A 27,718-nucleotide genomic window follows, 5' to 3' on the forward strand; every position below is an offset into this window, starting at 1 on the left:
TTGTGAATTTAAAGAAGATACAAGGAAACATCTAAAGAAAATAATAAAAGAAAATAGTAATTGCCTGAGGGATGATCAAGAAAACATGAACACAAGGCTAAAGGAAATGACAAAAGCAATCCAGGATCTGAAGACAGAATTCAATAAAAAGATAGAAACATTGAAAAGAACTCAACCTGAGATGAAGACAGAATTGAAAAATCCAATAACCCAAGAAGAAAACTCAAGGGAAAGTCTTACAAGTTGAATGAAACAAGCAGAAAATAAAGATCAGGACTTGAAGATTAAGCTGAGAATCTAAACCAAATAAGAATATGAAAAAAACTTCTAAAAACACAGGAAAATGATATTCATGAAATGTAGGGCACCAACAAAAGATCAAACCTTCAAATTATAAGTATCAACGAGGGAGAAGAACCCCAGGTCAAGCGCATAGACAAGATCTTCAACAATATTATGGAAGAAAATGTCTCCAAACTAAGAAAAGGCACACTCTTACAAATACAAGAAACACACCTAACACCAAATGGACAAGACCAGAAAAGAAAATTTCTACAACATATCACAGTTCATTTGCCTCTTGCTCCACTCTGTAGAGTAGCAGGCTGTGTTTGAGAGTTCCACTGATATTGCGGGGCAGATGAGTGTATTAGGAAGGTTTGTGGGCAGAGTAGGACTTGTATCTTGCAGGGTCCAAAGCCTGGGATGGGGTATTGGTGCAACCTTCCTGTTGGAAATTTGCCTGTTGACTGGCTAGAGAAACTGAAGTTGGTGGGAGATGGGCCCTGGGGTTTTGCCCCCGTATGGGGGCCTAGTGAGTTGGGTACCCCTCCCCGTGGGTGGTCAATTGTCTCTTGGTCCTCTCTGTGTAGTAGCAGGCTGTGTTTCAGAGATCCCCTGCAATTGCCGGGTGGGGGGCGGGTATTAGGAGGGTTTGGGGGCAGAGTGGGACTTGTAGCTTTCATGGTACAATGGATGGGATGGGGTTTTGGAGCAGCTTACCTGCAGGAATATAGCCTGCTGGCAGTTTAGAGAAGGCAAGGCAGGTAGGACAGTATTCTGGGGTTTTGACCTAGTATGGAGGGACTAGAAGGTGTGGAGTCCGACAGGGTGAGTGGTCACCCACCTCTTGTTCAGTTCTCTGTAATAGCAGGCTATGTTTCAGAGTTCCACTGAGAATGCCGGGGGCAGGGTATTAGGAGGGTTTGGGGGCAGAGTAGGACTTGTATCTTGCATGTTCCAAAGAATGGGATGGGAGTACTGGAGCAGCCCATCTGCTGAAAATTCACTTGCTGGTGGCTAGAGAAACCAATGTTGGTGGGATAGGGACCTGGGATTTTGACAGGGAGGATGTGGGCCTATAGAGTAGGGTGTCCTGCTGGGTGAGTAGTCATTTGCCCCTTGGTCCTCTTTTTGTAGTAGGAGGCTATTTCAGAGTTCCACTGAGATTGTGGGGGTGGGTATTAGGACAGTTTGGGGACAGAGTTGGACTTGTAGCTTGCAGGGTGCAAAGGATGTGATGGGGGTAGTGGAGCAGCCCACGTGCTGGAAACTTGCCTGTTGACTTGCTAGAGAAACCAAGGTTGGGGCCGGGCGGTGGTGGTGCACGCCTTTAATCCCAGCACTCGGGAGGCAGAGGCAGGTGGATCTCTGTGAGTTCGAGACCAGCCTGGTGTACAAGTGCTAGGTCCAGGACAGGCTGCAAAACCACAGAGAAACCCTGTCTCGAAAAAGAAAAAAAGAGAAAAAGAAAAAGAAACCAAGGTTGGTGGGAGTGGGGCCCGGGGCTTTGCCCCGGTTTGGTGGGCCTAGAGAGTGGGGTATCCTGCCAGGTGGGTGCTCATTAGCTTTTTTTGTCCTCTCAGTAGTGTAGCAGGCTGCGTTTCAGAGTTCCACTTTAGTTAGGAGGGGTGAGAGGTAGGTTCTGTTGGGGGCGTGTGGGGTGGGGATAGCCCAAACAGATTCTAACCAAAACTAATCAGAAGAGATAAGGAAGGACTGTTCCTTAACTTCCTGGCTACAAATAGTCAGATGAAAGTATACAAACTGGAGTAACTACAGAAAACGGAAAAGTAATAAGGGGATCTTATCAGGTAAGCAATAGAGATGAAAAGAGTGGTGTACAAGTTATTTGAATGGAGGAAATCAGGGGAATTTAATTAGGGACAGGAAGGGTGACATATAAAGAAAAGGAGGGAGGATGGCGAAATAACTGTAAGGATTCTTAAAAAGCCATATAATATCAGTATCTATTTATCTAAAATTACATATAGATATTGTTTATTCATTTTCCCATTCATGCTAACAATGAGTAGTCCACCGAAGAGTCAATTCACAAAAAACACCAGGCGTGAGAAGCTTCCTTGAGTTGTAGATGAGAGCTGTTCAAGATACCCCCAAACATTATAGGCTATTGTTGCCCTTGATTGCCTCCCAGTGATTGAAGGTGAATCCACATTACTGAAACTGCCACATACTTCAGACACAGGAAGTGGAAGATAAGAACTGATTCTGGCATGAAAGCCTCCTCCCTGCGTACTAGGTTTTAGGCTACCAGTAGGTACCATGCAAAGTTCGAAGAAAGGGATGCGAACAGTAGTCCTACATAGCAATGATGTCTATAAACTACAATAAGTGGCATAGCATGATAACCCTAGGGGTTGCAATAGTGGCACACATACCTTTGTGGTAACCAATTGCTCTCTAATTGGACTTAAGACATTCTTAAAAAGATGGAAATCATGCCTAGTACTGGAAACCTAACCCATTACCCGGGGGTAGTGAAGTCATAGATCTTGGAGGAGAATCTACAACCACCATGTTATTAAACCAGCCTAATCTTTAACTACATCATAAATATTTGTTCTTGTACTGACAGATAAGTATAAATCATACCTCTCACCAAGGAACCATCTCTTTGCAACAGGAGACCACTACAAAAAAAAATAATAATACCCAGTCAAAATTCAAAGAACAATTGATTGTGTGATGGCCAGCCCCAACTGATCTATCTACAACACAACTCCTATGCCTAACACTTAGTGATCACAGCAAAAAGGAATGGGCAGAAAAATTGTAAGAATTAGAGTAATAGGAAGTTTGCTGTGAGGTTGTGTGTCCTAGAAGTGCCAGAGAAACTATACCCATGAAGTCTCATTAATATGACTGCTTAAATAAGACCTAAACAAAAATGACAAAGAACTATAGGCAACTAAGAAATGCTGAGAGCGACGGGTGGTTTTGGCGCACGCCTTTAATCCCAGCAGAGGCAGGCAGATCTTTGTGAGTTCGAGGCCAGCCTGCTCTACAAGAGCTAGTTCCAAGACAGGCTCCAAAGCTACAGAGAAACCCTGGCTACAGAGAAACCCTGTCTCGAAAAACAAGAAGAAGAAGAAGAAGAAGAAGAAGAAGAAGAAGAAGAAGAAGAAGAAGAAGAAGAAGAAGAAGAAGAAGAAGAAGAAGAAGAAGAAGAAGAAATGCTGAGAGCAAGAGAACTTGTCCCAGGAAGAGACTCACAATTGGTTATCTGATACCAAATGGTTAGTTCTGAAATCATATACATACAAGGAACATGATATAGACTGAGAAGGCCGAGTGTATATATTTGTGTTATGTTATAAAACACAATTAATAAAAAGAGGCCATGAATTTAAGAGAGATCAAAGGGGTTACATTGGAAGAGTTGGAGGTAAGAAAGGAAAGGAGAAAATGATGTCATTATACTTTAATTTCAAAAAACAAAAAAACTTTTTTAGAAATGTAAAGGTATAATTTCATAAAATAAAACCATGCATGTAAAGAATCATAATGATTTGGGTTTATGTGGCCAGCTGGGACAGTAGCACAAGAGGATGCTCACATGATGGTGAGAACTTACTCCTACAGACTGTTGTCTAACCTCTAAATGTGTGTCATGGTGTGTGCCCCGCCCCCAACAAATCATGACTATATGAAGGAAGAGGGAGGTTTCCCTGAAGATGATGTGACTGAGTTGGGGGGGGGGTTAAGTTTGGTGCAAGAGTTGAATGCTGTTGCCACAGTTTCTGACAGTTATGTAGAAATGTCAGCCAGTTGGGTGACAAATTCTCTAATAGCATTTACCACTGTAGCGTTATTAACAATAATGGAATTCCCAGTGTATAAACATACATGACTAAAGTATGAATATGAGATAGACAAGGACTTTTCTAGCAAATTGAGAATCAGCATAGATATAGCCATTACCCTGAAGTGTCAGTATGTTGGACCACATGTACTCGATTTAGCAGAGAAAATGGTTGCATCCACAGAGGACCTAGTTTATGGACCAGCAGCATTTGGCCTATCATCACCGCAGAAGTGTGTTACATCTGATTCAGAGTAGGCTGCCAAAGAGCACTCCTTTCAATATGTGATATTCAAAAGTGCTCTTAAAAGTACATCAACAGGGCTGGAGAGATGGCTCAGTCGTTAAGAGCATTGCCTGCTCTTTCAAAGGTCCTGAGTTCAATTCCCGGCAACCACATGGTGGCTCACAGCCATCTGTAATGAGGGCTGGTGCCCTCTTCTGGCCTGCAGGCATATATTGTATATACAATAAATAAATAAATAAATAGTACATCAACAGCACTCCCACCAAGGGAAGATGATCCAGCATTCTCTCCAGATGCATGCAGAATCCATGGTATACCGATAATGGAGCAGAGAATTTTCACATAAGTGTGGACAAGGCACTCTTACTTCTCCTAGGACATGCACACTGTCCTAGAAGCTTTTGCCAGTCATGATTCTTACAATATTTCTCACAGAGTAGAACATTTTTATTTTGGAGAACTTGTTCCAAGAATTATCAAACTTTTGGATGAGTCTTTAAAAAATGGCTATAGGTCACAAAGAGATGTTGAAATATTCCATTGTAGTTCTGCCAACAAAACCTAAAATCATACATGATTTCAGCAGACATCCATTAATTCTCTGTGACAGAAAGGAAGCAAGCATGCTCCAGGAAACCGTGGAGTCTCTGGAATATATATGAAATATCTCAGTTTTCTCATGGTGAAAGTCACTGAGGATAGCATGCCTATTTGACGGCTTTTGACAGGCTTTGTGGGTTCTTTTCAATACTAAGCATGTTACATGGATCTGGAATTTTTTTATTATTTATTTATTATGTATACAATATTCTGTCTGTGTGTATGCCTGCAGGCCAGAAGAGGGCACCAGACCCCATTACAGATGGTTGTGAGCCACCATGTGGTTGCCGGGAATTGAACTCAGGACCTTTGGAAGAACAGGCAATGCTCTTAACCTCTGAGCCATCTCTCCAGCCCCAGGAACTGGAAAATTATAGTAGAAATAATTTGTTGTCATTTCAGACTTGAATCCAACAAGCTCATCTGTTCTGTCCTCTTTGATGATGGTCACACAGACAACCACTTACCTTTCTAAAAGAAAATATTGCACATTAGCACCTCCTGAGTGGAGAAAAAAAAAACCTTTGCCTGAGACATAATATCTTCTAAATAATAAAATGTTGTACAATATATTCAAAGAAAATATGAGAAACTGGAAAATGCTTATTTTATTTATTTTTATGTATTTATGTATTTATTTCTGTATTATGTATACAATGTTCTGCCTGCATGTTTGCCTGCAGGCCCAAAGAGGGCACCAGATCCCATTATAAATGGTTGTGAGTCACCATTGGGTTGCTAGGAGCCCAACATGCTTATTTTAAGAAGAAACAAGAAGGAGAAAATCAAACAGACTGAAGTCCTGTATATACTGTCTCTGTTACAAAAGTCCTCAAAGAAATTATGCAGCACATGGTGAGTCAGTCAAGCCAAAGTGTCTGGTGAACACTCGCAAAACAAATGAGCAGTATGGAAAGCACAGCCTGGAGGACAAAAATGAAACCATATATAAAGAAAAGGACATTGCTAAATGTACGCATATATTTTTAAAAATGATGTCAGAATAAAATGTGTAAAATATTTTTAAAAAAATCACAATGACTACATGGGTTGTGCTCAAAAATAACCAGGGCAGGTATTTTGATCCTTGGGACCTTATAAGAACATTTTCTATTGACTTAGTAATCAATTAATAGGTAACTTTTATATGGTAGGTGTTATTAATAAACACATGGTCTTTCGGTAACTGAAGGCGGAAATGACATCTTAAACAGAAAATAGTAATGTGTAAATAATAGGAATTACATTGAGCCAGTTTCACGGAATGGCATAGAAGATGCATGTGGCAGATAGGCTTAAAAATATAGCAAATCAATTTAGCCAGGCGTGATGGCTCATGCCTTTAATCCCACAAATTAGGAGTCAGAGGAAGGTGGATCTCTGTGAATCTGAGGCCAGCCTGGTCTACAAAGCGAGTGCCAGGACAGCCAGAAACCTGTCCTGAAAAACTAATTAAAAAAACAAAACCAGCAATTTGGTACCATTTCAAAACTAATCATGCGCCTTTCTACGAAACCAGAGATTCATAAAATCAAAGGAGAGGTCTCACTTGAAGACCTATTATTAATCCATTATAGCCTACTAAGAATTGTACATACACTCCAGATTGTTTGCCTCTCTGATCAATAAAAAATAAACATCTAGCCAGTTGACTTTAGAGAAGATATAGCTAAATATTGAGACATATTTGTCCTACCTTAAAATAAAACTCTCTTCACTAACCTAAATAAATCCCCAAGAAAATAACAATTATTCTTCAAAAAGTGTATATACTTCTCCTGAGTAAAGCATAGACATATCTGGGCAATAGTCACAACTCAAAAGTTCAGCTGCCAATAGAAACCCAGCTTGCTCCTTTCAAAAACATGCATATGGGCTGATGATATGATTCAAACAGTAAAGGTGACTGCCACCAAGCCTGATGACCTGAGTTTTATCCTTAGAACCCACATGGTAGGAGAGAACTGATTGATTGATTGATTGATTGATTGACTGGATTAAATGCAATAAAAGTCAAAACATGCATACTTGCTAGTCAATACAGCTACACTCTGAAAGAAAAGAGGCGAGTTAAGAGCATAATTTGATTTCTACTAAGTGGGCTACACTCAGTCCACTCATGTAGAGAACAGTACTTAAGAAAGTACTGTTCCATAGGTGATTGTGACAACCTGGAGGCTTTTCCTGCTCATCAAAAGTCCCATTAGAGGACAAGCAGGTAAAGCAGTAACACAGCCCTTCTGTAGCTTCACACGTGTTTCTTTTATCGTTTGTTTGTTTTTCGAGACAAAGTTTCCCTGTATAGCCCTGGCTGTCCTGGAACTCTGTAGACCACGCTAAACCTGAAATTCACAGAGATCCACCTGCCTCTGCCTCTGTGAGTGCTGGTACTGAAGGCCTGTGCCACCATGCTGGGCTGTTACCCATTTTCTTAAAGACTGCCATTGTGATTACAATTAGATGGAATCTCAAGAGAGTTTTAATTTGCATTTCCTCAATGACCCGTGTGTGTTAATTACTTTTCTTGTTGCTCTGACAAAATATCTGGAAAAAAACAACACGATTTAAGAGAGGACGGATTTATTGCGACCCACAAGTTGGAGATATAGACTGAGGAAGTCATGGCAGCAGGAGTGTGATGCACTAGTCACACTGAACAGTCAGGAAACAGAGACAATGCTCACGCTCGTCCGTCTTTTCTCCTTCTTATGCAACCAGCCCCCTACCACCACCACCTGCGAATGATGCCACCCAGGGGTTAGAGTGGGTCTTTGGGGCTCAATTAACCTAATCCTTCACAGACGTGACCAAGGGCTGTTTCCATGGTGATTTTAGATCCTCCCAAACTGACAATATTAATCATCTGAGGTTGAACATTTTTTTCATTATTTACTGACTCTTGGTATTCTATGCTTTGAGAACTATGTGTTTATTTCATTGGTTAAGCTGTTTGATTTAGGTAGGGTTTTTTTCCGTTCTTTGTGTATTCTAGGTATTAAGCCTCTGCCAGATGTAGTTGGCAAAGAATTTCTTGCATTCTTTTTTTTTTTTTTTTTTTTTATTTTTCGAGACAGGGTTTCTCTGTAGCTTTGAGGCCTGTCCTGGAGCTAGCTCTTGTAGACCAGGTTGGCCTTGAACTCACAGAGATCCAGAGTGCTGGGATTAAAGGCTTACCCCACCACCACCTAGCTGAATTTCTTGTACTTTTCAGGCTGCCTTTCCACTCAATTGTTTCCTCTACAGCATGAAACTTTCTTACTTTCATGAATCCCATTTGTCAATAGTTAAGCTTATTTCCTGAGCAAATAGGGTCCTATTCAGGAAAGAGAATCCTTACTTGTGCTTGAACTGTTTTTTCTCCTTTTTCTTGTCAAGAGTTTTATAAAGTATTGTACTATTGACTCTGATCTATTTGTAGTTGTTTTTATATAGGCTAAGATAAAGGGATCTAGCTTCATTCTTCTTTATATGGATATCCAGATCTCCTAGTACCATTTGATGAAGAAACCAATGCATTATTTTTACATCTTTATACTTAGTTGATTGCATTTGGATGGGTTTACATCATGGTTCTCTGTTCTATTCCATTTATTTATAATGGTTTGTGCCATTAGCATGCTACTTTGTTCCCATAGCTGTATAGTATAACTTGAAATTAGTTTTGGTGATATCTACAGCATTATTTTTTATGTTCAAAATGCTTTGAATCTAGATTCTTTCGTGCTTCCATCACTGTCCACCCATTCCTTTGAGACAGGGTCTCAAATTGAGCCTGCAAGTAGGCTGGTAACCAGCAAGCCCTAGTGATCCTCCTGTCTCTGTCTCTAACAATGCTAAGGCTATGGGCACATGCACTGCCATGCCTGTTTTTTTGTTTTGCTTTGTTTTGTTTTTGTATAGGTTCTGAGGATTCAGGCTTAGGTTCTTTTTTATTCATCAAGTGCTCCTACTCGTGGGGCCATTTGTTTAGTCACTAAGATTTTTTTATTTATTTATTATGTATACAATATTCTGTCTGCGTGTATGCCTGAAGGCCAGAAGAGGGCACCAGAGACCCTTACAGATGGTTGTGAGCCATCATGTGGCCACTGGGAATTGAACTCAGAACCTTTCGAAGAGCAGGCAATGCTCTTAACCTCTGAGCCATCTCTCCAACCCCTAAGATATTTTTAAGACAATTGCAAATGGGGTTGCTTTATTGATTTAATTCTCAACATGTTTGTTATTTGTATATCTTGTGTGTTAATTTTGTATCCTGCCACTTTGCTGGAAGTATGTGTCATATCTAAGAGTGATAGATAGATAGATAGATAGATAGATAGATAGATAGATAGATAGACAGACAGACAGATAGATGATAGATAGATAGATAGATAGATAGATAGATAGAATTGTATCATATATATATTTATATATATAATTGTATCATTGCACATCTTGAATTCTTTCCTTCCTATCTGTACCCCCTCTTATTTCCTTATTGCTTTAACTAAGACTTCAGATACTATCTATATTGAATAAGATATATTCAAGATATATCTTTTTTATTATTATTTATTTATTATGTATACAGTATACAATATTCTATCTGTGTGTATGTCTGCAGACCAGAAGAGGGCACCAGACCCCATTACAGATGGTTGTGAGCCACCATGTGGTTGCCGGAAATTGAACTCAGGACCTTTGGAAGAGCAGGCAATGCTCTTAACCACTGAGCCATCTCTCCAGCCCAAGCCCCCTCCCCTGGCAGTTGCCTCAGCCCAGACTCAGCCCCCAAGAAAGTCTTCCAAATGACCACCCCACCCTAGAGATGCTCAAGATCACTCCTACAGGGTATTTAAACTGCCCCCCAGACAACAAACACGTGGTCTTCCTTCCTGTCTCCCCTCTAGGGGACTGAAAAGCCATCTGGGAACATTTGTATCTATTAAACCTGAGATTTTTCTAATTCAGTTTGATTTGGTCTGATTCAAATTATTGCATCAGCAGAGAAGATTATTGGGATACAAAAACTTCAAAAGTGGACGCACCCACCTTCTTCTTGATTTTAACGAAAACGCTTTTAGTTTTTCCCCATTGATATAATGTTGATGATAGGTTTGCTGATATAGCCTTTACTATGCTGAGATATGTTCCTTTATTCCTGGTTTCCATGGAACTTTTATCATGAAAGGATATTGGATTTTGTCAAAGAACTTCTCTGCATCAATTGAGATGATCATGTGATTTCTGTCCTTGATTAAAAATGAGGAACTGAGTATATAGTTCACTAGTAGAGTATATGTATTGTGCCAGGTCCTGGGTTTAACCTCTAGTACATTAAGACAAACTAACAAATATAAACCAGGAGTTGTGGTTGTAGCTCATTTGGTAGTGTATTTGCTTAACATTCATGAAGCCCATGGTTCAATCTCCAGCACCACATAAAATTAGGCATTTTGATACCAGTACTTTGGACACAGGAGGATCAAAAGCTCAAGGTCATCTTCAATTACAGAGTGAATTCAAGGTCAGCTTTGGCTATGTAAGATATTTTGAATGCGAAATACCCCCTATCATCTAGAGTATTTAAATACTCATTTTATGAAGCTCATATTACTCTGATTCCAAAATCAGATAAAGGCCGGGCGGTGGTGGCGCACGCCTTTAATCCCAGCACTTGGGAGGCAGAGGCAGGCGGATCTCTGTGAGTTCGAGGCCAGCCTGGTCTACAAGAGCTAGTTCCAGGACAGGCTCCAAAGCCACAGAGAAACCCTGTCTCGAAAAACCGAAAAAAGAAAAAAAAAAAAAAAAAAAAAAAAAAAAAAAAAAAAAAAAACAAAATCAGATAAAGATTCGGCCAAAAGAAAAAGAAAAAAAAAGGAAAATTGCTGATGGCTAACCAGTCTCTCTGATAAACACAGATGCAAAATGAAAACTGAATGCAGCATCACAAAAAAAAAGAACATCTATGGCAACCAAGCTGTATTCATTACAGAGATATAGAGGTGGTTCGATATATTTTAGTAAAACCAATAAATGTTATTCAGCACATAAGCTAAAAGACAGAAATCACATGATCATCTAAGTAGATGCAGAAAAGGCATTTGACAAAATTCAACATCTATCATAAAAATATTTGTTATGTGAGACACTATTTTAAAAACAAGGTAAAATTCAGCATCAAATATGCCATGTTTTGTTGATACTCATGGGAGATCTGCTCTTTCCTAAACAGAGGAGGAGTGGATTGGGTATGGAACAAAGACGGGTGGGCAGAGGAACTAGGAAGAGAGGAGGGAGAGAAAACTGTGGCTGGGATGTATATAATTCTTTTTAAAAACTGAGAAAAATCAAGATCAAAGATTCAGTGTCAGAAGTGCTCTGCTTTCTTGGGGCTGAATTTTCTTCCGTAGAAAGTTGCCCAAAAAGATTCAATGAAATACCCATCAAAATCCCAGCAAAATTCTTCATAGACCTCGAAAGAGCAATGCTCAATTTCATATGGAAAAGCAAAAACACCAGGATAGCCAAAACAATCCTGTACAATAAAAGAACTTCTGGAGGCATCACAATCCCTGACTTCAAACTCTACTACAGAGCAACAGTACTGAAAACAGCCTGGTATTGGCATAAGAACAGACAGGAGGACCAATGGAATGGAATAGAAGACCCAGATATCAATCCACACATCTTCAAACACCTGATTTTTGACAAAGAAGCACAAAATATCAAATGGAAAAAGGAAAGCATATTTAACAAGTGGTGCTGGCATAATTGGATTTCAACATGTAGAAAAATGAAAATAGACCCATATCTATCACCATGCACAAAACTCAAGTCCAATGGATCAAAGACCTCAACATAAAGCCAGCCACACTGAACCTTATAGAATAGAAAGTGGGAAATACACTTGAACACATTGGCACAGGGAACCACTTCCTAAATATAACCCCAGAAGCACAGACACTAAGAGAAACAATCAATAAATGGGACCTTCTGAAACTGAAAAGCTTCTGTAAAGCAAAGGATATGGTCAACAAGACAAAACAACAACCTACAGAATGGGAAAAGACCTTCACTAACCCCACATCAGACAGAGGTCTAATCTAAAAAATATACAAAACTCAAGAAATTGGTCACCAAAAGAACACATAATCCAATAAAAAAAATGGAGAATAGATTTAAACAGAGAACTCTCAACAGAAGAATCTGAAATGGCTGAAAGACACTTAAGGAAATGTTCAACATCCTTAGTCATCAGAGAAATGCAAATCAAAACAACTCTGAGATTCCATCTTGCACCTGTAAGAAAGGCAAAATCAAAAACACTGATGACATCTTATGCTGGAGAGGTTGTGGGGAAAAGGGAACACTTCTGCATTTCTGGTGGTAATGCAAGCTGGTACAGCCCCTTTAGACATCAGTGTGGCGATTTCTCAGAAAATTAGGAAACAACCTTCCTCAAGACTCAGTAATATCACTTTTGTGTATATATCCAAAGGATGCTCGATCGTGCCACAAGGACATGTGCTCAACTATGTTCACAGCAGCTTTGTTTGTCATAGCCAGAACCTGGAAACAACCTAAATGCCCCTCAACTGAAGAATGGATAAGAAAAATGTGGTACATTTCTACAATGGAGTACTACACAGCATAAAAAAATAACGACAGCTTGAATTTTGCAGGCAAATGGGTGGAACTAGAAAACATTATTTTGAGTGAGGTAACCCAGACCCAGAAAGACAATTATCACATGTACTCACTCACTCATAAGTGGTTTTTAAACATAAAGCAAAGAAAACCAGCCTACAAACCACAATCCCAGAGAACCTAGACAACAATGAGGACCCTAAGAGAGACTTACATAGATCTAATCTACATGAATAGTAGAAAGTAGAAAAAGACAAGATCTCCTGAGTAAATTGGGAGCATGGGGACCTTGGGGGAGAGCTGAAGAGTAAAGGAGAGGAAGTGAGGGGAGCAGAGAAAAATGTAGAGCCCAATGGAATTTCTTTTTTCTTTTTTTTTTTTTTTTGGTTTTTCGAGACAGGGTTTCTCTGTGGTTTTGGAGCCAGCTCTTGTAGACCAGGCTGGTCTCGAACTCACAGAGATCCGCCTGCCTCTGCCTCCCAAGTGCTGGGATTAAAGGCGTGCGCCACCACCACCCGGCTCCAGTGGAATTTCTTAACTTCCAACCATTATCACCTGCCAGTGTAGGACTCAGTCATCAATAAATTTAACTGAGGCCTGAGTCTCAGTAGTTTACCCCGAAGGAGAGAGGCAGGGAGGAGAGCAGAGAAAAATGTAAAGCTCAATAAAAATTAATTTTAAAAAAGGAAAAAAAAAAAAAGAAAGTCGACCAAGCCTTGTCAAGGAATCGAGCTAGCTGCACAATCCCTCAGTCTTCAAAGATTCCTCTTCCTCCAGCTCTGACCAAAGAGGGTGAGAGCCAGATGGGCCTGGAGCAGTGGGACAGGCACTACCACAAGTCACCAAGTGGGAAGTGGCTCATCCTAGGAACAAATATCCAGAGCAGCCAAATCAGGAACAGGGAATCCATCAAAAACTATCTCCCAGAAACACAAATCAAAATGACTCTGAGATTCCATCTTACACCAGTCAGAATGGCTAAGATCAAATACTGATGACACCTTATGCTGGAGAGGAAATGGAGTAAGGGGAACACTCCTCCATGGCTGATGGGAGTGCAAACCTGTACAGCCACTTTGGAAATCAGTATGGTGGTTTCTCAGAAAACTGGGAATCAATCTACCTCAAGACCCAAAAATATCACTGATGTGGGATGTCCTCTGTATATGTGCTGCTTTTATTGGTTAGTGAATAAAGTTGTTTTGACCTATGTCAGAGCAGAATATAGTCAGTCTGGAAGGGATATAGAGAGAGAGTAGGTGGAGTCAGGGAGATGTCATGTAGCTGGTGAAGGAGACAGGTGTTGGAACCCTTACCAGTAGGCCAGACTTGTGGTGATACACAGATTAATAAAAATGGGTTAGTTTAAGATATAAGAGATAGCTAGGAGTACACCTAAGCTATTGACCAAGCAGTGTTCTAATTAATATAGTTTCTGTGTGATTATTCAGGACTATATACGGAAAAGATGCACAATCATACCACAAAGACATTTGCTCAACTGTATTCATACCAACATTATTTGTAATAGCCAGAAACTGGAAACAACCTAGATGCCTCTCAACCAAAGAATGGATAAGAAAAGATGGTACATTTACACAATGAAGTATTACTCAGTGGTTAAGAAACAAAACAAAACAAAAAGGCAATGACATCTTAAAATTTACAGGCAATTGGATGGAACTAGAAAAGAAAATCATCCTGTGTGAGGTAACCCAGACCCAGAAAGACAAACACCATATGTACTCACTCATAAATGGGTATTGGATGTAAAGCAAAGAATAACCAGGCTATAATCCACAATGCAGAGAAGCTAGTTAAAAAGGAGGACCCTAAGAGGGCCCCAGGACAGGGAAATAGTTTAGATATCCTGGGTAAACTGGGAAGGGGAGTTGAAAAGAGGGGATGAGGGATGGGAACATGAGGGCTCGAGATGGCTGAGTTGGGGGAGAGACAGAGCAGGGTGGGGGGGAACAATGAAAGAGATATTTAGATGGAAGGAGTCATTGTGGGGCTAGGGAGAAACCAGGTGCTAGGGAAATTCCCAGGAATACACAAGGATGACCCCAGCTAAAATTCCTAGCAATAGTGGAGAGGGTGTCTGAACTGACCTTCCACTCTAATCTAATCTGATTGGTAAATACCGTAATTGTCCTTATAGAACCTACATTCAGTAACTGACAGAAGTAGATGCAGTGACCCACAGCCAAGCACTGGGCTGAGCTCCTGGAGCTTAGTTGAAGAGAGGGAGGAGGGATCATAAGAGCAAGAGGGATCAAGACTGTGATTGGTGCTGGAGAGGTTGTGGAGAAAGGGGTACCCTCATCCATTGCTGGTGGGACTGCAAACTTGTGCAACCACTTTGGAAATCAGTGTGGCGGTTTCTCAGAAAAATTGGGATCAACCTACCCCTGGACCCAGCAATAGCACTCTTGGGAATATACCCAAGAGATGCCCTAGCATATGACAAAAGCATTTGTCCAACTATGTTCATAGCAGCATTATTTGTAATAGCCAGAACCTGGAAGCAACCTAGATGCCCTTCAATAGAAGAATGGATGAAGAAAGTGTGGAATATATATACATTAGAGTACTACTCTGCGGTAAAAAACAATGACTTCTCGAATTTTGCATGCAAATGGATGGAAATAGAAAATACGATCCTGAGTGAGGTAACCCAGACCCAAAAAGAAGATCAGGGGATGTACTCACTCATAATTGGTTTCTAGCCATGGATAGGGGCCACCGAGTCTATAATTTGTGATCCTAAAGAAGCTAAACAAGAGGGTAAACCCAAGGAAAAACATATAGATATCCTCCCAGCTATGGGAAATAGACAAGATTGATGGGCAAAAAATTGGGATCTTGGGGGGTGGGGTGGGATGGGGATGAGGGGTGATGGGGAGAGAAAAGTGTGAAGGAGAGGATGAGGGGAACTGGGGGAATCGGGGTGATTGGAGTTAAAGGAAGGTTGGATTGGGGAGCAGGGAACTCATACCTTAGTTAAGGGAGCCACCTAAGGGTTGGCAAGAGACTTGAACCTGGAATGGCTACCAGATGCCCAGGGCAATGTCCCCAGTTAGTTCATTGGGGCACCTGAGGATAGGGAACCTGAAATGAACCTATCCTATAATCATACTGATGAATATCTTGCATATCGCCATAGAACCTTCATCTAGCGATGGATGGAGATAGAGACAGAGACCCACACTGGAGCACCGGACTGAGCTCCCAAGGTTATAATGAGGAGCAGAAGGAGAGAGAACATGAACAAGGAAGTCAGGACCATGAGGGGTGCACCCAACCACTGAGACAGGGGGGCCGATCTATTGGGAGCTCACCAAGGCCAGCTGGACTGCTACTGAAAAAAACATGGGATAAAACCAGACTCTCTGAATGTGGCGGACAATGAGAGCTGACGAGAGGCCAAGGAGAATGGCACAGGAACTTTCATCTGGCGATGGATCGAGAGAGAGACAGAGACCCAATTTGGAGCAACCGTCTGAGCTCTTAAGGTCCAAATGAGGAGCAGAAGGAGGGAGAACATGAGCAAGGAAATCAGGACCACGAGGCGTGCACCCACCCACTGTGACAGTGGAACTGATCTATTGGGAGCTCTCCAAGGCCAGCTGGACTGGGACTGAATAAGCATGGGTTGAAACTGGACTCTCTGAACAAGGCGGACAATGAAGGCTGATGAGAAGCCAAGGACAATGGCACTAGGTTTCGATCCTAATACATGAACTGGCTTTGTGGGAGCGTAGCCTGTTTGGATGCTCACCTTCCTGGACCTAGATAGAAGTGGGAGGACCTTGGTCTTCCTGTAGAGCAGGGAATTTGGACTGCTCTTCAGTATCGAGAGGGAGGGGGAGTGGACTTGGGGGAGGAGAAATGGAGTGGGGATAGGGGGAGGGGAGTGGGGGGAGGGGGCAATATGTGGGAGGAGGGGGAGGGAAATGGGAAACGGGGAGCAGTTGGAAATGTTAATTAAAAAAGAATAAAAAAAAAAAAGACTGTGATTGGGAAAACCACAGAGACAGCTGACCCAAGCTAGTGGGAGCTCAGGGATTATGGACTGACAGCTGGGCATCCTGACCTCTGAAAGTGGGTGACAGTTATGTGGTTTGATCTGTTGGCGGGGCCCTAGCAGTGGGACCAGGACTTAATCTGGATACATGAACTGGCTTTTTGGAGCCCATTCCCTATGGTGGGATACCTTGTTTAGCCTTGATACAAGGGGGAGGGGCTTTGTCCTGCCTCAAGTTGGTATACCAGACTTTGTTGACTCCCCAAGGGGAGGCCTTACCATTTTCTGAGGAGTGGGTGGTGGTGAGATGGAAGCAGAAGGGGAGAGAGGGGGTACTGAGCTAGTATGAAAAGTTTAAATTTTTGAATTAAAAAAATTAAACACCTCATTCTAACACAGGGTTTCCCCCTTTACCTTTATAAAGCCCCATTTGCCTAGGTGCCTCTCCACACAGAGACAGTTCTTTGTCCCTCCACGACAAATACTCCTTCCCCCTTTCCCTTGTCCCTGTCCCCCTTTCCCTCATCCTCTATCTCCTTTACCACTGCATTCAAACCCATTCCAACAGAGACTTTCCTTTTTCCTTCTCTTAAAAATTATACCCGCAAGGTCATTTGCTGCTGTTTTCTGCCTGAGTCAGAAAGCAGCCACTTTAACTTTTCTTCCCTGCTTAGTAAAGGATCTCTCTGTGAAAAACAGATCTCTCCTAGGATGCCAATTGTAAACAAGCGTTGACTGCCTTGAGGACAGTTATGCAGGCATATCACCTTCCTGCAGAGGAGCGAGCAACTGCTCAGCACTGGAAACCATCCCATTAGGGCCTCCTTGCCTCTCAAGTACCAAGGATCCTTAGACCGAGGCCATTCTACTCCTTCTCTTGTTCCCTCCAGCCAAGAGAGAGGAGGTTACCAAACGCACTGGGACCTGATGACAGGGAACATCCCTGAGAGGAGGCTCGAGTTTGGGCAAGAAATAAGGTCTGTAGGTCCCTGGCATCCTCTCTCTCTCTCTCTCTCTCTCTCTCTCTCTCTCTCTCTCTCTCTCTCTCTCTTGGTTTTTTGAGACAAGGTTTCTCTGTGGCTTTGGAGCCTGTCCTGGAACTAGCTCTTGTAGACCAGGCTGGCCTCGAACTCACAAAGATCCACCTGTCTCTGCCTCTCGAGTGCTAGGATTAAAGGTGTGCGCCACCACCGCCCAGCGGTAACCTGCTTTTTAAAATCCAATCTGCTTGTCTGTATCTTTTTTTATTTGGAGAAGTGAGACAGTTAATACTGAGTTGCTATTGGCAGGTGTGTCTTTATTACTGCCATTCTGTTGGCTTTCTGGGGATTCTCTTAAACCTCTTTTGATTAACTGCCCTGGTTTTGTTTACTTAATCCTGTGGCAATTTCTTGTGGCTATCTTTCCCTTCAGATTGACATACTCCTTCTAGTATCCCCTGAAGAGCTGGCTTAGTGGTCATCAATTCCTTTTTAGTCTATTTTTATCGTGGACAGTTTTTATTTAGCTTTCAATTTCAGCACACAGCTTTCCTTCGTCTAATGGTCTGGTTTGGCAGGTGTGGACTTTCAGATCTCAGTCTTCCCAAGTCCTTCTGGCTTTCAAAGTTTCTGCTGAATAATCAATCAGGTGTCATTCTGATGAGACTGCCTTTATAGATTATTTAACCATTCTCTCTTTAAACTTTCAAAACATTCTTTTGTCTGTTTTTTACTATAATATGTCATGGAAAGGTTCTTTTCTGGTCTTATTTATTTACTCTTCTGTGGACTTCTTTTGCCTATCTGGGCATCTCTTTCTCTAGCTTTAGGAAATTTTCTTCTATGATTTTTTTTTTTGGTTTTTCAACAGGGTTTCTGGAAACTAGCTCTTATAGACTTATAAACCAGGCTGGCCTTGAACTCACAGAGATCTGCCTGCCTCTGCCTCCTGAGTGCTGGGATTACAGGTGAGCACCACCACTGCCTGGCTTCTATGGTTTTATTAAAAATTTTCTCTATACCTTTGGTGCAGCTTTTTCTATGACCATAATTAGAAGATCTGGTCTCAGGGCTAGAAAAATGGCTCAGCCATTAAATGCTAGGCTCACAAAAAAAAAAAAAAAAAAAAAAAAAAAAAAAAAAAAACTGCTCACTTCATGGTGTCCCAGAGCTTTCATATATTCCACTCAAAGTTTTTAAAAATTCATCATTGATTTTTATTGAAAGATTTAATTTCTCTACCTTAGTGACTTTTTTCTTTTTGAAAAACATGTATCTTATTTTTTATGTTGGTTCTTTTTTTTCTTTCTTCTTTCTTTTGTATTTCGCTCTTTTAAATTCTAGCCTTCTTTTTCTCCATCAGTGGTGGGTTTTGCAATGTTCTGGGGAGACTAAATTGGAGTACGATTGAGGTGTAATGCCCCTCTTTGGGAATTACTCTGTCTCTTGTCTTCCTCTGAAGGTCTGGCATGGCCCTGTGTCAGTCTGGGCCTCCTTCCTGGGTCTGCGCTTTCACTGTGAGTTCTGGAACTCCCCTTGTTATCTGTGGGCCTTGCTATGAACCAGACCCAGTCCCTATCATGCATGAGTCTGCAGTTTCTGCTGGCACAACTGTAAGATGTGGAACTTTGCAATTGCCTGTGAACCTAATCTAGAGTTGTAGCCTGTCTCCACTCTGGGTCTGCAGCTGCCGCTAAAGCAGCTGTGAGATGTCCAAAGCAATTTTGAATAAAAAGAGGGATCGCCTTATCTGATTTCTAACTGTACCTCAGAGCCACAGTAATAAAAAGCATCATGGTGTGGACACAAAAGGAAAGTCATAGATCATGGAACAGAATAGAAGGCCCAAATACAAAGTTTGCCCAATTAAAGCAACACTACCATTGACAAAGATACCAAAAAGATACCTGTAGAAAGGACATCTCTTTAACCAATAGTGCTGGGAATTCTGGATCTCAACAAGCAGAAAAAAAAACTAGATGTTTGTCATTCATACTACACAAAACTCAACTCCAAATGAATCAAGGATCTCTATATATGACCTGATACTGTGAATTTGCTAGAACAAAAATTAGGGGAAGCTGGGTGATGGTGGCTCACACCTTTAATCCCAGCACTCCGGAGGCAGAGGCAGGCGGATCTCTGTGAGTTCGAGACCAGCCTGGTCTACAGAGCTAGTTCCAGGACAGGCTCCAAAGCCACAGAGAAACCCTGTCTCAAAAAAAAAACCAAAAAAAAAAAAAAATTAGGGGAAATATTTTGATTTATAGGTGCAATCAAGGACTTCCTGAACAGGACTCTAATTGTTCACAAAGACCAATAATTGGCAAGTGGTATCTCACAAAATTAAAAGGCTTCTCAAAGGAAATTGTCAATCACAGAATAGGAGAAAATCTTTGCCATCTAAGTATCCAACATAGTGTCTAAAATATACAAACTATGAGGTGGGAGAATCTAAATATCAAGAAAAGAAACAACCCAATTAAAAATGGGCTATGGAACTGAACAGAAAGTTCTCAAAACAAGAAATACAAGTGGGTAATAATCATAGGTTAGCAGGGAAAGACTGTTTGAATCACTTTAAGGTTCCATCTCACTGCAGTCAGACTAGAGGTAACCTGGGATACAAATGACAATGAAAACTAGCCTGGATGTGAGGAGAAAGGCACCTTTATACTTATATACTGTTAATAAGAGCATAAACTAGTGCCATTTGGGGAATAAGTCTAAAGGGTCCTCAAAAAGCTAGAAACAGATCAGCCAAGTAAAGGAGCTATACTACTTCTGAGCGTACACCAAAGAACGTTATGTCCTACTCCAGAGACACTTGCACATTCATCTTCAATATTACTCTATTCACATCAGCTCAGAAATAAAAACCTAGACATCCATCAGCAGATGAATGGATAGAAAAAAATGTGGTACATATATACAAAATGGAATGCTGCCTAGCTGTAAAGAAACAGGAAATTTGCAGGCAAATGGATGGGACTAAAATGATTATACTCAGAGAGGTCACCCAAATTCATAAAGACAAATGCCACATGTTCTCTCACATATGTGGATCATAACATTTACTCTTTTGCTTTAACTTGGAATGGATGCAGAAGTCAGGTAATTAGAAATTGGATACTGAAGATGCGTGCATTAAAGGAGGAAATATGGCAAAATGAAAATAAAGAGGGAGCCGGGCGGTGGTGGCGCACGCCTTTAATCCCAGCACTCGGGAGGCAGAGGTAGGTGGATCTCTGTGAGTTCGAGACCAGCCTGGTCTACAAGAGCTAGTTCCAGGACAGGCTCCAAAACCACAGAGAAACCCTGTCTCGAAAAACAAAAAAAAAAAAAAAAAAAAACAAACAAAAAAAAAGAAAATAAAGAGGGAGAATATTGGATGCAGAAAAATTCAAACATGGAAGGAGTAGTGGTGGGCAAACAAGGGATGGGGGAAGTTTAATCAAAATGAAAAGTGGATGGATTAAACTATATGGAAATCTACCATTTTATAACCCAAGTAAAAAACAATCAGAGGCGATACTAAAAGGAAAGACAGGAAAGAATAGGGAGGAATACTCTGGGTTAAAGGTACAAAGTAGGTATCAGGTGGTAGTGGTGGCACACGCCTTTAATCTCAGCACTCAGGAAGCAGAGGCAGGCAGATCTAGGAGTTCAATACCATGTGGTCCAAAAAACAAGTTCCAGGAGAATCAGAGTTACACAGAGAAACCCCATCTTGAGAAAAAGAAAATAAAAAAAGAAAAAGAAAGGGATAAGTGCGGATGGGAATAGAGAGATAGGAAAGAATATGGCAAAGGAGGTGGGTTGACCAGAACTAATAATATATGAATAAGACTTACAGAAATCCACTACTTTGTGAGTGCCCTGGCTAGACTTCTATTGCTGCGAAAAAACACCCTAGCCAAAAGCAACTTGGGGAGAAGAGTTTATTGCATCTTGCAGGTCAGAGTATATCGTTGAAGAAAGCCAAGGCACGACCTCAAAGCAGAAACTGAACCAAAGACCATGGAGTAATGCCACTTACTGACTTGTTTTCCGTGGCTTCCTCACCTTGATTTATTATGCAACCCAGAACTACTTGACCAGGGCTGGGACAGGCCACAGAGGCTGGGTCATCCAATAACAATCATTAATCAGGAAAATAACCACAGTCATGTCCACTGGCCAATAGGTGAAGTCAATTCTTTCATTGAGGTTCCTGTCTTAGGGTTTCTACTGCTGTGAAGATATGTCATGACTACAGCAACTCTTCTAAAGGAAAACATTTAATTGGGTGTCTTACTGTTTCAGAGGTTCAGTCCATTGTCATCATGATGGGACATGGTAGCGTGCAGACAGACGTGGTGCTGGAGTTCAGAGTCCTACATCTTGAGTGGCAGACAACAGGAAGTGAACGGTCTCACTGGGCATGGCTTAAGCATATATGAGACCTCAAAGCCCATCTCCATAGTAACACACTTGCTCCAACAAAACCACACCTATTCCAACAAGGCCACACCTCCTAGTAGTGCCACTCCATTTGAGGGCCACTTTCCGTCAAACCACCACAGATCCCTTTTCTCAGATAACTAATACACGTCAAATTTCCAAAAACAAGCAAAATGTGCCTCCTTATCAACTTGGTATACAGATACAGCATGATTAAACAGTAAGTTTTTCTTTCTTTTCCTTTCCCTCAAATCTCAGGTTAATACCACAGTATAAAATGGAGTATGTGATAGTTTGAAAGACAAAAGTCCCCCATCGTCTCAGGCATTTGAAACTTTGTCTTCAGTAGATGGTTCTGATTGAGAAAGTTTAAGAGGTGTGGCCTTTGCTTTGGGGGGTCGGGGAGATAGTGATGCATACCTTTAATCCCAGCACTCCAGAGGAAGAGGCAGGTAGATCTCTGTGATTTTGAAGGCAGCCATCTACAGAGCAAGTTCCAGAACCACCGAGGTTACACAGAGAAATCCTGTTTCAAAAAACAAATGCCGGGCGGTGGTGGCGCACGCCTTTAATCCCAGCACTTGGGAGGCAGAGGCAGGCGGATCTCTGTGAGTTCGAGACCAGCCTGGTCTACAAGAGCTAGTTCCAGGACAGGCTCCAAAACCACAGAGAAACCCTGTCTCAAAAAACCAAAAAAAAAACCAAAAAAAAAAAAAAAAAAAATGAGGTGTGGCCTTGCTGGATAAAGTTTGTCACTAGGTACGGTCTTTGAAAGTTTAAAGATTCATGCTATTCTCTAGTTTCCTATCTCAGCTTCATGGTTATAGTTCAAGACCTGAGTTCTCAGCTTGCCACCCCAGCCTCCATGCCTATCATTTCCCCTCCATGATGAACTCTTATCCTCCTGGAACTGAAAACTCAAACTCTTCTATAAACTGTCTTTTTTTTTAAAATATTTATTTATTTATTATGTATACAATATTCTGTCTGTGTGTATGCCTGCAGGTCAGAAGAGGGCACCAGACTCCATTACAGATGGTTGTGATCCACCATGTGGTTGCTGGGAATTGAATTCAGCACCATTGGAAGAGCAGGCAATGCTCTTAACCTCTGAGCCATCTCTCCAGCCCCTATAAACTGTCTTGATCATAGTGTTTCATCACAGCAACAAAAATAAATAAATAAATAAATAATACAGAGTAATTTTAAAAGTCCCACCGACTTCAAATTTTTCAACTTTGTAAATGTCCAAGTTTTCTTTAAAATATCCAAAGTCTCCTAATTCTGTGTTCCTGCTTGATCTGAAAGGGAAGAACCATGGCATAAAAACAACCAAATCAGTGTGATTTTCAACTAGACAATAGTACAAATGATACTTCAAATTTGGAATTTTTAATAAGTTACATGTAATATTCAGCATTTTATCATACATAGGATTTGTATTAAATAGTCTTGTTTGGCTATAGGCTATGGTAAATATTCTCAGTGTTTTTAAGATGGGCTAGGCTAAGCTATGATGTTCAGTAGGTTAGTTGTTTCAAATATATTTTCAATTTATAATACCTTCAACTCATGACAGATTTTTCAGGATGTAACCCTATGGCTAAAAGTATCTGTACTGAAGGAGAAAAAGAAAGATGGAAGATGACATTAGAAGACATTGATAATTCGTATGAAGCTACAGTAACCAAGGCAGAGCTGGATGATTAAAAAGGGAACCCTGACTGCTCTTTGGACTGGAGGGGGAGGGAAATTGGAGGAAGGGAGGAGGTGGAAATTTTTAATGAAAATAAGAAAAATAAATAAATAAAAATCTTGAATGTACTATACACCTAAATGTAGAACTATAAAACATCTAAAGACAATAGGAAGAAAACCTAGATGAACTTGGGTATGATGGTAATATTTTAGATACAACACCAGGGAAAAGTTAGACATAAGAAATATTTAACAAGCTGAACTTGTTTAAAATTTAAAATGTACATACTGCAGAAAATAGTGTCAAGAGAACATGAAGACAAGCCATAAACCAAGAAAAATACCTGGACGATACATATATAATAAAAAGCTGTTATTAAAACCACACAATATGCCAGGAGGTGGTGGTGCACACCATTATTTCCAGCACTCAGGAGGCAGAGGCAGGTTCCAAAGCTACACAGAAAAACCCTGTCTTCAAAAACAAACAAACAAAAAGACCCACATAATAACCATTTCTTTTTTTTTTTTTTTTGGTTTTTCAAGACAGGATTTCTTTTTTTGTTTGTTTGTTTGTTTGTTTGTTTTGAGACAGGGTTTTTCTGTAGCTTTGGAGTCTGTCCTAGAACTAGCTCTTGTAGACCAGGCTGGTCTCAAACTCACAGAGATCTGTCTGTCTCTGTCTCCCAAGTGCTGGGATTAAAGGCGTGCGCCACCACTGCCTAGCGTGTCTTAAATCTCAACAGTGACCTACTCTCTAGGCCATAGAACCCAGAGGCATGTCCCGTGATCCACCCCCATCCCCCTGAGCCCAGAAGAACTGGAAACAGTCTCTCCATACCACAACTATCCCCCACAGCATCTGCAACCACCAGAGACTTGGCCCCGCCCCCACCTGAAGAGGTGAATATCTGGGGGTTCTAAGTTCTAGACCAGTGTCTCCAAAAGCACATCCCGTACCCCACCCCCACCCAACTGGAGCCCAGGAAACCTGGGAGCAGCCTCCCCATGGCCCAAACCATGCCCCTTCTCCTGTAATAGAACCTTCATCCAATAACTAATGGAAGCAGATGCAGAGATCCATAGCTAAGCACTGGGCAGAGTTCCTGGAGTCCAATCATAGAGAGGAACGACATTATGAGCAAAGGGGCCAAGAAGATGATAGGGATACCCACAGAAACAGCTGACTCAAGCTAGTGGGAGTTCACTGACCCTGGACTGACAGCTGGGGAACCAGCATAAGACTGACCTAGGCCCTCTGAATGTGGGTGACAGTTGTGGGGCCACTGGCAGTGGAACCAGTATTCATCCTTAGTACATGAACTGATTATTTGGGGCCCATTCCCTATGAAGGGATACCTTGCTCAGCCTAGATTGGGGATGGGGGCTTGGTCCTGCCTCAAGTGATGTGACAGACTTTGCTGACTCCCCATGGGAGGTCTCACCCTCTCTGTGGAGTGGATGGCGGGTGGGATGGGGAGAAGGTGGGAAGAGTGAGAGGGAGAGAGAGAGAACTGGGATTGGTATGCAAAATAAGATTGTTTTAAAAATAAATAAATAAATAAATAAATAAATAAATAAATAGATAAATAAATAAAACAAACTCAACAATGAGGGCCAATGAAATGGCTTAGCATTTAAACAATTTGCCACCAAGCCTAAAGCCCTGAGTTGGAGCCCTATATGGTAGAAGGAGAGAACCAAATCCCCCAAGTTGTTATCTGGCTTCCACCCACATGCCCTGACATGCCCTCTCTGCAGCACATGAATAAATAAGTAAAAGGAATTCGTTTTTAAACTCAACAATAAGAAAATAATCTGCTTTTAATATGAGCAAAACTCTTGAATACCTCACTGAAAAGGTAAATAGACGAGGGGAAAAAGTTCAATATTGAAGCCTGAGGTTCATGTGGACATCTGTGGTCTGGGAGGCCAGTGGTGGCCATGTCCATGTCCAAGGTACATGCTAGGTTGGTGTCTGTGCTCTGTGTTGCCCACAGGCCACGTTGTTGTCCCTAGCCTGTGCTGCTGCCAAGGGCTATGAAGGTGGCCATGCCTGTGCTGAAGCAGAGGGCCTTGTTGATATTCGTTGTCTGTACTGCCACCAGAGACCAGTCTGTGGCATGTGCTAACACACCAGAGGCCATGTGGATGTCCATGATTCCTGTTCCCACAGACTGTAAAGGGCAAAGAAGCTTCTTTTGCAGTGTGATCAATGATGGCAGACTCAAAGTTAAAAAGGAGACATAGAAAGCTTCTGTGACAATCTCTCTTCCAATCCCCCTCCCCCTCCCCATCCTACCCCCAAAAGAAGCAGCCACAACAGGAAGTGGTTGTGATAAGGATGCAAAAGTGTAGCTTTCCACAACTGAGGACTTCTGGTGTGTGTGGGAGGGGCAGACAGGGACACGACGCGACTCAGTTTTCTTTAAGGGGCTGGTCACTGAGAGTCTAACCATGCTCCAATGAGTATATAGGCAACACAAATTGGACTTTTTCTTCTTTTTGGAGGGGAGGTCACAAGGGTGGGAGGACATAGATCTGGGAGGACTGGGAAGTGAGTGTGATGGGGTGAATTATGTGAAATTCCCAAATAATCAATAATAATATTATGTTAGAAAAAATGTTGAACATCAGATATTAGGGCATTACAATGACCAGAATTCAGAGCATTGTCAACACTACACTAAATACTGGCAAGGATGTAGGACAACTGTAACTCCCATGTGTTGCTAGAGGAAAGAAAAACAGTAGAGACACTTTTTAAAGATTCTCTGGCATCTTCCCACAAACCAAATATGCTATTGTCATATAATCCATTAGTTGTGCTTCCTGATATTTACTCAAATGCACTGAAAACATGTCTACACAAAAATTTGCACATGGGCTGGGCGGTGGTGGCGCACGCTTTTAATCCCAGCACTCGGGAGGCAGAGGCAGGCGGCTCTCTGTGAGTTCGAGGCCAGCCTGGTCTAGTTCCAGCTAGTTCCAGGACAGGAACCAAAAGCTACGGAGAAACCCTGTCTCTAAAATCCAAAAAAAAAAAGAAAGAAAACCAAAAAAAAGACAAAAAAAGTTGCACGTGGATACATCTTTACCTGTAATTGTCAAGATGTCCTTTAGCAGGCAGATGTATAAATAAACTACAGTATATTTAACAACAGAATATTAGTCACTGCTAGAAATTAATGAGGTATAAAACTATGAGAGACATAGTGGAACTTTATATATGTATTTCGGAGTGAAAGAAGATGATCTGAAAATGCTATATACTATCTAAGTCTGATTATATGGTATTTTGGTAAAGATCAAACAGAATTAGCTAAAAAGAACTGGAGTTGCTAAGGGACAGAAATAGATAAGTATTAATAGGCAAAGATTAGACCAATAGGGCAATGAAAATATCCTATATAGTCCTGTATCGGTGCATACAGCCATATATTTGACAACACCCACAAAACATAGTATCAAGAATAAACCCTAAAACTAGAGTTTGCACCACTAAGGTGACAAATGGTTATGGCTGATGAAGTTGTGAGTGTGGTTTTATTTTACTTTGATCAACTTGCTCGCCCATTCCAGCACCTTCTGGACCTTACAGCAGGCATGTTCTACTTCAGAACTTACCTTTCCTGTTACAGTCTTGCAGCTTTTCCTTGTCATACTGTCTTCCTCATTTATGGCCACAGTATCTAACCTGTGTTTTCCAAGTCCCAATCCCGAGGCAAGCATGAAAAATATCTTAAGACTAAAGGATTATTAAGCAGCTTTGTGCTGGATTTTTCTTTTTGTTTTAACCTTGGGCCAGTTACCAGGTCTCAATGAATTTTCAGTCATACCCCTTTCCTCTACTAACATGTAAAACAGAACTGAAAACCATTCGATCCCTTTGATTTTGGTGAGTCTGATGGAAATGTCCAGGAGCAAATGCCTGGGTTCTGCCTGGGAGTACATACGTGCTCTTGAACTGGACTTCTGCTTTTGTT

At 41.4% G+C, this 27,718-nt stretch overlaps 1 pseudogene; it reads left to right on the forward strand.

Annotated features, from left to right (window-relative positions):
- Positions 1–3,949: 3,949 nt before the first annotated feature.
- Positions 3,950–25,864, forward strand: LOC130868473 (endoplasmic reticulum-Golgi intermediate compartment protein 2-like; annotated as a pseudogene).
- Positions 25,865–27,718: the final 1,854 nt, after the last annotated feature.

This window comes from Chionomys nivalis, chromosome X (genome assembly GCF_950005125.1).
Source record: "Chionomys nivalis chromosome X, mChiNiv1.1, whole genome shotgun sequence".
Lineage (NCBI taxonomy): Eukaryota > Metazoa > Chordata > Mammalia > Rodentia > Cricetidae > Chionomys > Chionomys nivalis.